This window comes from Onychomys torridus, chromosome 4, assembly GCF_903995425.1.
Source record: "Onychomys torridus chromosome 4, mOncTor1.1, whole genome shotgun sequence".
NCBI lineage: Eukaryota > Metazoa > Chordata > Mammalia > Rodentia > Cricetidae > Onychomys > Onychomys torridus.
In genome coordinates this window covers 124006207-124016998 of record NC_050446.1, presented here as the reverse complement: position 1 = coordinate 124016998, position 10792 = coordinate 124006207, and the positions used below count along the sequence as shown (strand labels likewise).

Below are 10792 nucleotides of genomic sequence, written 5' to 3'. Positions count from 1 at the left end.
CGGTGTTCTCTGGAGAACTCTGCTCAGTCTACCTCCAGCGTGGAGGGTCCGGGCACCAAGAGATCCCTCTCCTTTGGATCCTGGGTCTTCAGCCTCGGCCCACTTTCTGTGCCGGGATTTCCGAGGCTCTGCCTACCCGGCTGTACCCAGCTCAGCCTCTTCCTGCCCTCACTGCTGTTCATTCTTCCGCAGGCTGTGGGGCTAGCAGGCGGGGACCAGCTTAGGAAGTTTGTCATGGGCCTTCTCTCTAAAAGGAGGGTTCAGAGAGGCCTGGCCCACCTGAGGTCACACAGCTTCACGACCAGAGCCTGATCTGCTGAATTCTATCTCATTCCGTGTCCTGCGCCTTTGGTGGGAAAGGCAGGAAACCAAGCCAGGGGATGGGTTGGGGGAGGCAGAGGCGCTTACCAACCGTTTCCAAACCTCACTCTGCGGCCAGCTGTGCTCTGCCAACGGCTGAGCAGACCCCAGGCCCCAAAGGGACAAGGCTGTTGGGGCTCTTGCTGAGTGACTGCAGCCTGCATTTTTCTTAATCTAAATTGAAAACTGCTCAAGTAGAAAAATCATTTCACTGTCTCATCTCAGAAAGGAAAAGGAGAAGGGAGAGGGAGGGGCTGGGCTGGGGAGGGAGGTGTGGCCAGAGAAGACTGACAGCGGCAGAGTGCCCCTCCCTCCCTGCTGGGCCAAGCCTGCCTCATCCCACCACCCCAGCCCTGGGGCCTAGGTGGTCAGCACCGCTGCAGAAGTCAGTCCACAACACTGAGAGCCACCCTGCACCAGGCAGATCCTGCACAGGCTTTCTGCGGGACACTGTTCCATACAGTTCCTGACTCAGTGGGAACCTCCCTATTCCTTCATGCCTTCCTCCCTCAGACAAATATTTCTGGAATGTTCAAAATTTATAAGCACTGCCCCATGTGTTAGAGTCATTTGTGGAGGTCATGCCAAAGGAGCCTTGGCTGGGCACGTGAGGGTTTATCAAGTGTGGCTGGGGTGGGGTAGTCATAGACGTTTTCACTTGGGACTGAAAAAGAGGCACTATTTGTATTTGTAACAGGACAGCGTGCGCCAGCCGGCCTCACCCCAGCATCTGGAAGACGCTGCTCTGAGTACGGGGTCAGATATACCTGGCCAGCTTCATGACCGAGTACCGCCTCTGGGTCCCTCCTGGTAGAAGCCTGCCCTGAGCGCTGAGCATTCTTTGGGTGGTAGGAATCAAATTCAGTCCTCATGCTTGCAAAACAAGCTCTTTTGCTAAACTGAGCCGCCTCTCCAGGTCCCCCCTCTGCCTCTTTATCCATCTCCTTTCTCAGACTTTGCTTCCATCTCCACCTTCTGTATCCAGCTCCGGTTGGATCGGCCGAGTGTCCTCCCACAAACCCTTCCAGTCTCTGGGCCTGCTCTCCCTACTGCACTAGGAAGGGCCACTCTCCTCCCGTCCTCCCTGCCACCCATCCCCAGGCTCATTTCACAGGTCAGCTCCCTTTAATTAGCAGAGAGCTCTGAGCCTTCTTCCTCACAAAATGGAGACGGCAGGTTCATCCAAATCTCATTAACCTCCCTCCTCCCCGCGGCCCTGCCAGGGTCAAGTCTGCCTCAGGCTAGGGGCTGTCACCTCCCAGCAGGCCAGGATAGGGGCCTGTCTGGGGCTGGGGGTGACATGGATCTGCTGGTTCAGACTATATTCTGTCCACAGTGCTCTCTCTGCCAGTTGTGGCCACCTGGGGGTGAGGAGAGAGAAGGGCCCTTCAGCACTTTAATTTGAAAATTTGCTGGGGACCAAGGGATGTGGGGAGCAGAAGGGAATGCCTGGCTTCAAATGAATTAATATTTCACTGAGCCTGGTTTTCTTTGCTTTCACATTGCCGCCTCTTACTTTTCTTCTTCTTTATTTTCTTCCTTAGAGGAGCAACCCAGCCCCACCCCTGTGTCCTCTGGCACAGCCCCGGGTGTCTTTGGGTCTGCTGGTTCTGGAGAAGGGTATGCTGGCTGGGACCATTAATTGTGGGGCTCCAGGCAGGATGCCCAGCCCTTCAGCCCTGTTCCCTTGTCTAGTCTGAGGATCACGTGAGTACCTTACCTAGTAACCACTTTAGCACCCCAGTGTCAGGCTCTGACATTACTATTGGGCTTGTCCTGAGTTGCCCCAAACCCAATACGAACAGACGGATTCAAGAGAAATGACATGTGTCCTTCAAATGTTTTTAACAGCTTTATTTACAGTTGCCCCCAACTGAAAACAGTCCCCCACAGCCCATCAACTGGCACATGAGTAAATAACTGGTTTCCTGTCCACACACCGGAACATTATGGGGCCACAATCACAAAGAAACAGACACATTATGGTTCTGCAAAACACTCGCCTGAGTAGAAGCGAGAATGCGTTGGAAAGACACGCAAAGGTGTTGTATTGTACAGTTCCAGTCATGACTGCCTGGAAAGGTCTAACTGTCAGCAGGCTCGCAAGGAGAATCTGTGGATGCCATGAGCTAGTGGAAGAGGAGATCTGCTGCTGTAAGTGTGGGAGACAGACAAAAGTACCAAAGTTCTCTGGGGTGGCAAACACATGTCCTTCACCCCCTGCACACATTAGGTAGAAGAGGACATCAGAGGCTGGGGAGATGGCTCAGTGGTTAAGAGCACCGGCTGCTCTTCCAGACGACCCGAGTTCAATTCCCGATACCCACATGGTGGCTAGGAGATCCAACGCCCTCTTCTGGCCTCTGTGGGCACTGCATGAACATTGTGTACCAACACCCATGCAGGCGAAATGCCCATACATATTAAATAAAAATAAAATGAACAGTAAAAAACAAAACAAAAAAACAAGATGGAGAGCCGGTGAGTTGGCTCAGCTGGTAAAGGCACTTGCCACCGAGCCTGACGGGTTGAGTTTAATCTCCAGGAGATCAGGAGAGGAAGAAAGCCGACCTGACTGCAGGAAGCTGTCTCTCGATCATCATCCTGTGTCCTGTGTGACCCCGCCCATGCACAAACAGATGTTTGTTTGTAAATAAGGTGAGGGGGGGCAATAAAGGAAACACAGACCTGTGGCCTCTAAATGTCTGTACACACATGAACATATACACACCCATCACATAAAAGGAGAGAATTGTTCCTCAACAAATCTCACAAAAAAATATTAGCCAATAAACGTGTTAGCTGATTTCTTTGCAGTTTTGTTTTTGGAGGCAAGGTGTTAGATAACTTCAGCTTGCCTTGAACTCACTAATTAACCAAGAATAACCTCGAGTTCTTGATCCTCCTGCTGCTGCCTCCCGAGTGCTAGGATTACAGGTATGGGTCACCATGCCTCGCATGTTAAATAGTTTTTCATTAAAATTTTTTATTACATTTATTTAGTGTGTGTGTGTGTGTGTGTGTGTGTGTGTGTGTGCCATACGGGTTCTGGGGACTGAACTCTGATCATTAGGATTGGCAGCAAGTCTTCTTATGCACTGAGCCATCTTACTAACCTTATTGTGTTTTCCATTTTAACTGAGGTTTGGGGTACAGGGCCACACCAGTGAGTGCCCTATGGTGTGGCACCTGGAAGACCCTTACAGTACTGAGGGTCCCATGAGACCCACCAGGGCATTTCCACCCCTGTTCCTGTCCCCTGATAGATGCAGCTGCCACTTCACCAGGCTGTGAGGTTTCAGCTTCCACACAGTCTTCCAGACCTTCAGTCCCTGTCATTGAAGTCAGGTGATACTGTGTCTGATCAGAGCTCCCCAGGGGTTCTCCAGGGAGCCTCCTCTAGAGCACTACTAGCCACCTTAGCCCCCCAAGCAGCCTGCCTTGGCCTTGACCTGTGGGGTCCTTGAGTTCAGTTCTCTCCTAGTCTAGTCTCTTCCACGCCCAGTGGATCCTGTCTGTCCTGCATCTGCCTCCAGTGATCTTACCTCATCTGTCTGTCCTTCTTCAGCTCTCCTCTTGTTAATAGTCACCTATTCAATTATGTCTTGGTCTTCCATGGCCAGACCTAAGCCTCAAGGTAGGGACTCACGCTTATGTCCTAGGGCCCAGGCCAGGACACAAGTCAGCTGACTCCACCCACCCACACTGGCTTACATCCATTAAGACCTTGGCTGTTCTTGCACCTTCCAGATGACTCTCTTAATAACTCAGCCACGGAGGCCACGTCATCAGGCTGATCCTATGGACTGCACTCTGGGTGTCAAAGTCATGAAGCCATGCTGGCTGAGCTGAGACCTATTGCCTCTTCTTGCCTCTTCACCACCTCCAGAGGCAAGCAGGGTGGACCTCTGGTTCTCCTCAATCTTTCTGTTGCTGCTAAAATAGAGCCCAACACAAAATCCTTTGTTTATTTTTATGTGTGTTGTATATACATGTTTGGGTCCATGCATGTGTTAATGCACCCATGTGCAGAGGCCAAAGGAGGATGTCAGGTACCCACCTCTATCAAGCTCCACCTTGTTCCCTTGAGACAGGGTCACTCACTGAATTTGGAGCTCACCAATTCAGCTAGGCTGGCTAGGGATCCTGTCTCTCATCGCTCCACACCTGGCTTTTTCCACAGGTGCTGGGGATCCAGACTCAAGTTCTCGTATTTGCTCAGCAAGTCCTTATACCCTGCCCCCCCCCAGCACTCTTCACCTTCTACCCAGCACACAATCTTAGGTGTATTTCTGGATGGATCTTTACACAGGGACAGTCCCAGTGGTTAAAGTTGCCTGCTTTCAAACCTCATGCAAATGGATACATCCATCCAGGAGGCCTTTCTCTCTCAGTCTGCAGGGTCACCGGGTCTGCCAGCAGAGCTACTTACCTGTTCCTTGACACACTCTGGACAGATGCATGGAAACGGCTCTCCCCACTCTGAGCACTGGGTGAGGAGTCAAGCTCCCCCTGGCACCCTAGTTTCCCCAGACTCTTCTAGGCCTTTTCCTATGCTCTGGCTTTTTGTACATTTGGGGGTGCCCAGAAGCCAGAGTGTTGGTGCTGACTCCCAGCGGCCCCTGCCTTGCTGGCATTGGGTGAGTCACTGTGGCCATTCCTTAGCCTGGGGAATGGGGCTCCTCCATCCATTAGCAGTCATTCTAGGGAGAAGAAGAGGCAGGGTGGGTGAGTGGGAAGCATTGGCTGGCTGAGCCCAGCAAAGGTCAGGCTGCCTTACATTTTCCCCTCCAGTGAGCTCAGCTCTTAGAGGCAATTAGCCCTAAGTAGTGCGTGGAGCACGGCAGACTAACAGGAGCCAGCGCTGCAGGGAGCAGAGTCCCCCTCTGCAGACACATGGGTCCCGGCAACGAGGTCCAGGAGAGGAAGCATCCTTGCTCCTGTCCCTGTACCTTGTGTGGGTGGCCGGTGTCACGAGATGTTCTGTAGGGAAACACAAGTGAGTCAGGTACCACTGGGCTGTTGTGTGCCTCTGGGGACAGGATCCTTACCATCACCCTGAGAGCGGCAGGTTTCTCCAGGTAGTTCTGTCCACCACAGCAAGCTGCAAGTCTGCTGTAAGGGGATCAAGGAAGTAGAAATGATGCCATAAGCTGCTGAAACCTAAATGGAGGATAGAGGCCGACACTCCGACATCACCCCCAAGCAGGTGCATGATTGCTCTTCTGCTCCTCCGGTCAAAAATACATAAATTGTACGTGTGGATGATGGGGGTGGGGGGATATACCATGGTGCACTGTGAAGGTCAGAGGTCAACTGTGTGGCATTGGTTCTCTCCTTTCACCTCTTGTATGGGTTCCAGGGATTGAACTGAAGTCACCAGGCTCGCATGGCCAGTGCTTTACCTTGCCAGCCCAAGGAATTTTTTTTTTTTGGTATTTCTGGAACTCACTCTCTAGCCTAGGCTGGCCTCGAACTCACAGATCCACCTGCCTCTGCCTCCCGAGTGCTGGGATTAAAGGTGTGTGCCACCAACGCCCAGCTGGAATTTTTTTTTCTACTGGAGACAGGGTTTCTCTGTGGAGCCCTGGCTATACTGGAACTCACTCTGTAGTCCAGGCTGGCCTCAAACTCAGAGATCTGCCTGCCTCTGCCTTCTGAATGCTGGGGTTAAAGGTGTGTGCCACCACCCCCAAGCCAGAAATTTTTGTTTTAAAGACAGGGTTTTATGTGGTCCAGGTTTGCCTTAAAGTCTCTATGTAGCTGAACCTTGAACTCATGATTCTTCCGCCACCTCTCAAGTGCTAAGAACACAGGTGTGCACCACTAGGCCTGGCTAGATTATGGATTCTTAACATGCTGTGAAGAATAGCATTTCTTCACAGAAATTTCTCAGAATAATTGTTCTAAACACATAAGCTGTTTAAGATTTCCACAAAGACAAGTATCAGAGAACAATTGTCAAAATTGTCGGGCTGATTTAAAAAGAAAAAACAAAAATAAAAACAAAAAACAGTATGTGTGAGCACGTACAGGTGTACTCTTTAAAACTCCTGATGTGGTGATCTACTTGCTTCCTAATTACCATATTCACTGACAAGATCCATCCGAGGGTGTGAGAGCCCCTGTCAACTCACAGCAGTGGTAAGCACAAACAGCACTGTTGGAAGTCTGCCTATATCTCTCACCAGCTTCCCTAGCTTGCCTGTCCATGTTCAAACCAAAGGAAATGAGAAATTTCAGTTTGAGGCAAGTGAAAATAAGAATATAATTTCCCGCCCATTTGAGTTCACAGCCCCCCTGAATTCTATTTGCAGCCTAGCCAGCTCCATTACATCCAGGATAAAAATGTATATTTATTGAACTGGAAAGACGCTCCCAGGAGATTAGCAGTGGGGGAGCAGGTGAGAGGCTGTGTGCGCAGGAGGCACCGGTGCTGCGAATTAAAAATGTCTGTGTCTGGGGTTCACGAGTTCCTTCAGCAAGCACCCCATGATCATCTGACCTGAGAGAGGTTTGAGAATGTGACAATGACATTACAGATCTGGTTTTCCTCTCTGTGGGTCAGGGCACCAGAAGCATCCTCGACTTGCACCAAAATGTTGAGTGATTGTGTAGTTTTTAAATTGAAATTATTATGACTATGATTGCATTTATTTATTTACTGTGTGTGTGCACATGTAGCGATATGATGACCACTTGGGGAAATCCATTTTCTCATTCCAACATGTGGGTCCTGGGACTGGAGGTCAGGTATCAGGCTTGACTGAAAGCACCTTTACCTGAGGAGCCACTGACTGCCTCTCTCTCTCTCTCTCTCTCTCAGCTTATTTATATTTCCTAAGTAAACATGTACTTTGACTAAAATAAAACATTTTTAAAGAGTTTAAAAAATTTTTATTTTATATGCATGGGTGTTTTTCCTGCATGTATGTGCGTGCACCAAGTGCATGCCTGATGCCCACAGAGGCCAGACAGGGGGTGTCACTGAGTTACAGATGGTTATGAGCCTCATGTGGGTGCTGGGGATCGAACCCGGGTTATCTCCAAGAGCAGCCAGTGCTCTTAGTCATGGAGTCATATCTCCAGCCTCCAAGGAAAACATTTTTTAAAGAGAGAAGCAAGTTTATTTTAAGCTGAGCTTTGGATCGGTGAGTGACATGCCCTGTGTCCCACAAAACAACCTGTCTCTGTGTCCCACAATAGCTACTGGCAAGAACAGTCAGGCAGCAATCTTCTCTCAGTTGAAGACTCCCTATCCCTGGGAAGCTTCTCACCCATCATACAAGATCCTCCCGCCGACACACCGACTCTTCTCTGAGCCCACGCAGGGTTTCCCACTTTCTTCTTACAGTACATAATTGAGAGCTGAGCTCCACATGGGATCCAGCTCCCTTACAGTATAAAGAGACTCTCACCTCCATTCTGCTAGAGCCCATGCTTCTACTTAGGCAGCCTAAGGCAACAGCTGTTTTCAAACAGTTACTTTAGTGTAACTGACACAGTGCACCTATGGATTCGCTGCCGTCGCCAGCAGCAGCAGCAAATGGCCACAAGCTTAGTGGCTCATCTTCCGGTTCGATAGCTCAGAAGAGGGACGGATCTTGCTAGGCTAAGATCAAGGTGCTGGCAGGGCTGGGCTCCTTTTCTGAGGCTGTTCTCGAGAACTGGTTTCCTCTCCTTGTCCAACTTGGAGAGGAAGGAAGCCTCACATTCAGGGCTTCCTTCCTGGGACTTCAGTGGTAGCCGCATGTCCTTGTTATCTCTCCTCTCTGATTCTTGCCTACTCTTAAGATCCCTTGGGATTACATTTCCATCGGGTCTCCCAAGAAAACCTCCCTCATTTCAAACCAGCAAGTGGGTAGCCTTCCTTCTCACTGCAAACTTAGCTCTTCCTCACCATGGTAACTAACATGCTTAGGGGGCTGGGACTGAGGAGATGGACATCTCCTAGGGCCATTATTATGTCTCCATACCACACAAGCCCACATCTAAAATGTGGAACTAAGGAGTTGCAGTGGGCCAGGGAGACGGCGTAGCAGGTGAAATGCTCATCACATGAGCACAAGGGCCTGAGTCTGGGCCTCAGCCTTCACATAAAAAGCCAGATGTGATGGCTGGCACACAGTTGTGATCCTGGCACTGGGGAGGAAGAATGGGGAAGCTCGCTAGCCAGTCAGCCTGGGCTAATTAATAGGTTTCAGACCCTGTCACAAAGAGTGAGGTGGATATGTAGCTGAGAAACGACACCAGGTTGGCATCTGGTCTCTATGTGCAATGCACCTGCACACACACATGTTTAACACACACATATGTTAACACATACACACACATACACACACACACCCTCTCTCTCTCAAACATACACACACACACCCTCTCTCTCTCAAACATACACACACACCCTCTCTCTCTCAAACATACACACACACACCCTCTCTCTCTCAAACATACACACACACACACCCTCTCTCTCTCTCAAACATACACACACACACACCCTCTCTCTCTCAAACATACACACACACACCCTCTCTCTCTCTCAAATACACACACACACACACACACACACACCCTCTCTCTCTCAAACATGCACACACACTCTCTCTCTCTCAATCTCTCTCTCTCTCTCTCTCTCTCTCTCTCACACACACACACACACACACACACACACACACACACACACACATGCTGGACAACCACTGGTGTGCTTTCTACACTGATTGCTCCCCCTGTAGTGGACATTTCACAGGAACGCAATCATACAGCACGCAGTTCTCAGTGACTGGCTTCTTTCCCTTAGCAGAATGCTGTAGCATGGATCACTACTTTATTCCTTTTTATTGCAGATAATATTTTACCTCATATGTGTGCATACTATATTTACCCACCATTCATCCATTGATAGACATGTGAGTTGTTCCCAATTTTTTACTGTTGTAGATAGCAATCATATAGACATCTGTGTACACATTTTTTGGTGTGTATGAAGATGTGTTTTTACTGCTGTAAGATACCTGGGACTGGAGTTGCTGGGTCACAGGGCAGTCACATGTACTGTTTCCTGGCTTTGCCTGCTGTTTTCCAGGAGGCTGCCCCCTTTTCTGTGCCCCAGCAGAGCAGGGGCTCTGGTTTCCCCAGCTCCTTAGCGCTTGTTCTCTGCCCTTAGCATTATTTATGTTCTCTCCTGCTGGCTGGTGTGAAGTGGTGTCTTGCAGGTTCGATTTACATTCGGTTTTTGTTGTTTGGGTCTAGACAGTGTCTCACTATGTAGCCCCTGACTGGCCTCTGGCTCACAGTGATCCTTGCTCCTCTGCCTCCAGAGTGCTGGAAATAAAGGAATGCTCACCACACCCAGCTGAGAATCTTATGGCTGGAATGGACTCTTAGTCCAGTGCTCTTTCCCTGGGACCAAATCTGAAAGTGTCTTCATTGTCCTAAAGATGAAAGATTTGTTTTCTCTTTATGAGCGACTTTCTTTCTTTTTTTTCTTTTCTTTCTTTTTTTTTCTTTTTCTTTTTGGTTTTTCGGACAGGGTTTCTCTGTGTAGCTTTGGTGCCTGTCCTGGATCTCCATCTGTAGACCAGGATGGCCTCTAACTCACAGAGAACCATCTGGCTCTGCCTCCCAAGTGCTGGGATTAAAGGTGTGCGCCACCACTCAATCTTTAGAGACATTTGGCGTCAGCACCTCCTCATCCAGTGGGTTAGAGTCAATGATAACGGGGCTCTGGGCTCTGACAGAAGGAGAGGGTGACTCCCTTCTTCCGGCTTGAGTCCCCAAACCCAAATTTTACAGGGGTCCTGCCTCCACTGGTTGGACTGGAGCGGCAGCACGATCCCATAATACTGACTATTAATTAAGCTTCTGCAGCTGCATACTGGCTAGCGGGTGTGGGACAGGGTGCGGGGTGAAGGGTGGCAGTTTGGTTGGAGGGGTCACAGGAGGAGAGCAGAGGAGCTGAAGCCCCATTGGTTGGCTCCATTTGAATAGAGACCCCAGGGTAGTGCGGGATGGCCACTGCTTTGCCATCTTTCTTCTCCAGGTTAGAGTAAGCAAGAGTTCATCTCCTGGCTGGCATCCTCCTTCACAGGGTGGTACCACCCTTGACATCACATGCAGGCTGACATGGTTGGCATGCCAGAGCCTTGGCAGAAGTCAAATAAACTGGTGGGAGTTGGTGCTGCCAGCTGGAGCTTTGGTGGAGGGCCTGCGGGACTGCTGTGCATTTTCTAGCTGGTTCCTTCTCACGGGTGTTTTTAAAACAGGTTGTGTATTGATATATATGCAAGGTACCTGGGCTTTTGTTAAAATATAGTTACTGACAGAGTAGGTCTGGAGAAGGTATACACACACACACACACACACACACACACACACACACACATACACACAGAGAGAGACACGCATGTGCATGCACATTCATACACAT

The 10792-nt window shown here is 49.9% G+C and overlaps 1 pseudogene; it reads right to left on the bottom strand.

Moving 5' to 3' along the window:
• Window positions 1-10020: 10020 nt before the first annotated feature.
• Window positions 10021-10589, bottom strand: LOC118581927 (annotated as a pseudogene).
• Between the last annotated feature and the right edge of the window lie 203 nt (window positions 10590-10792).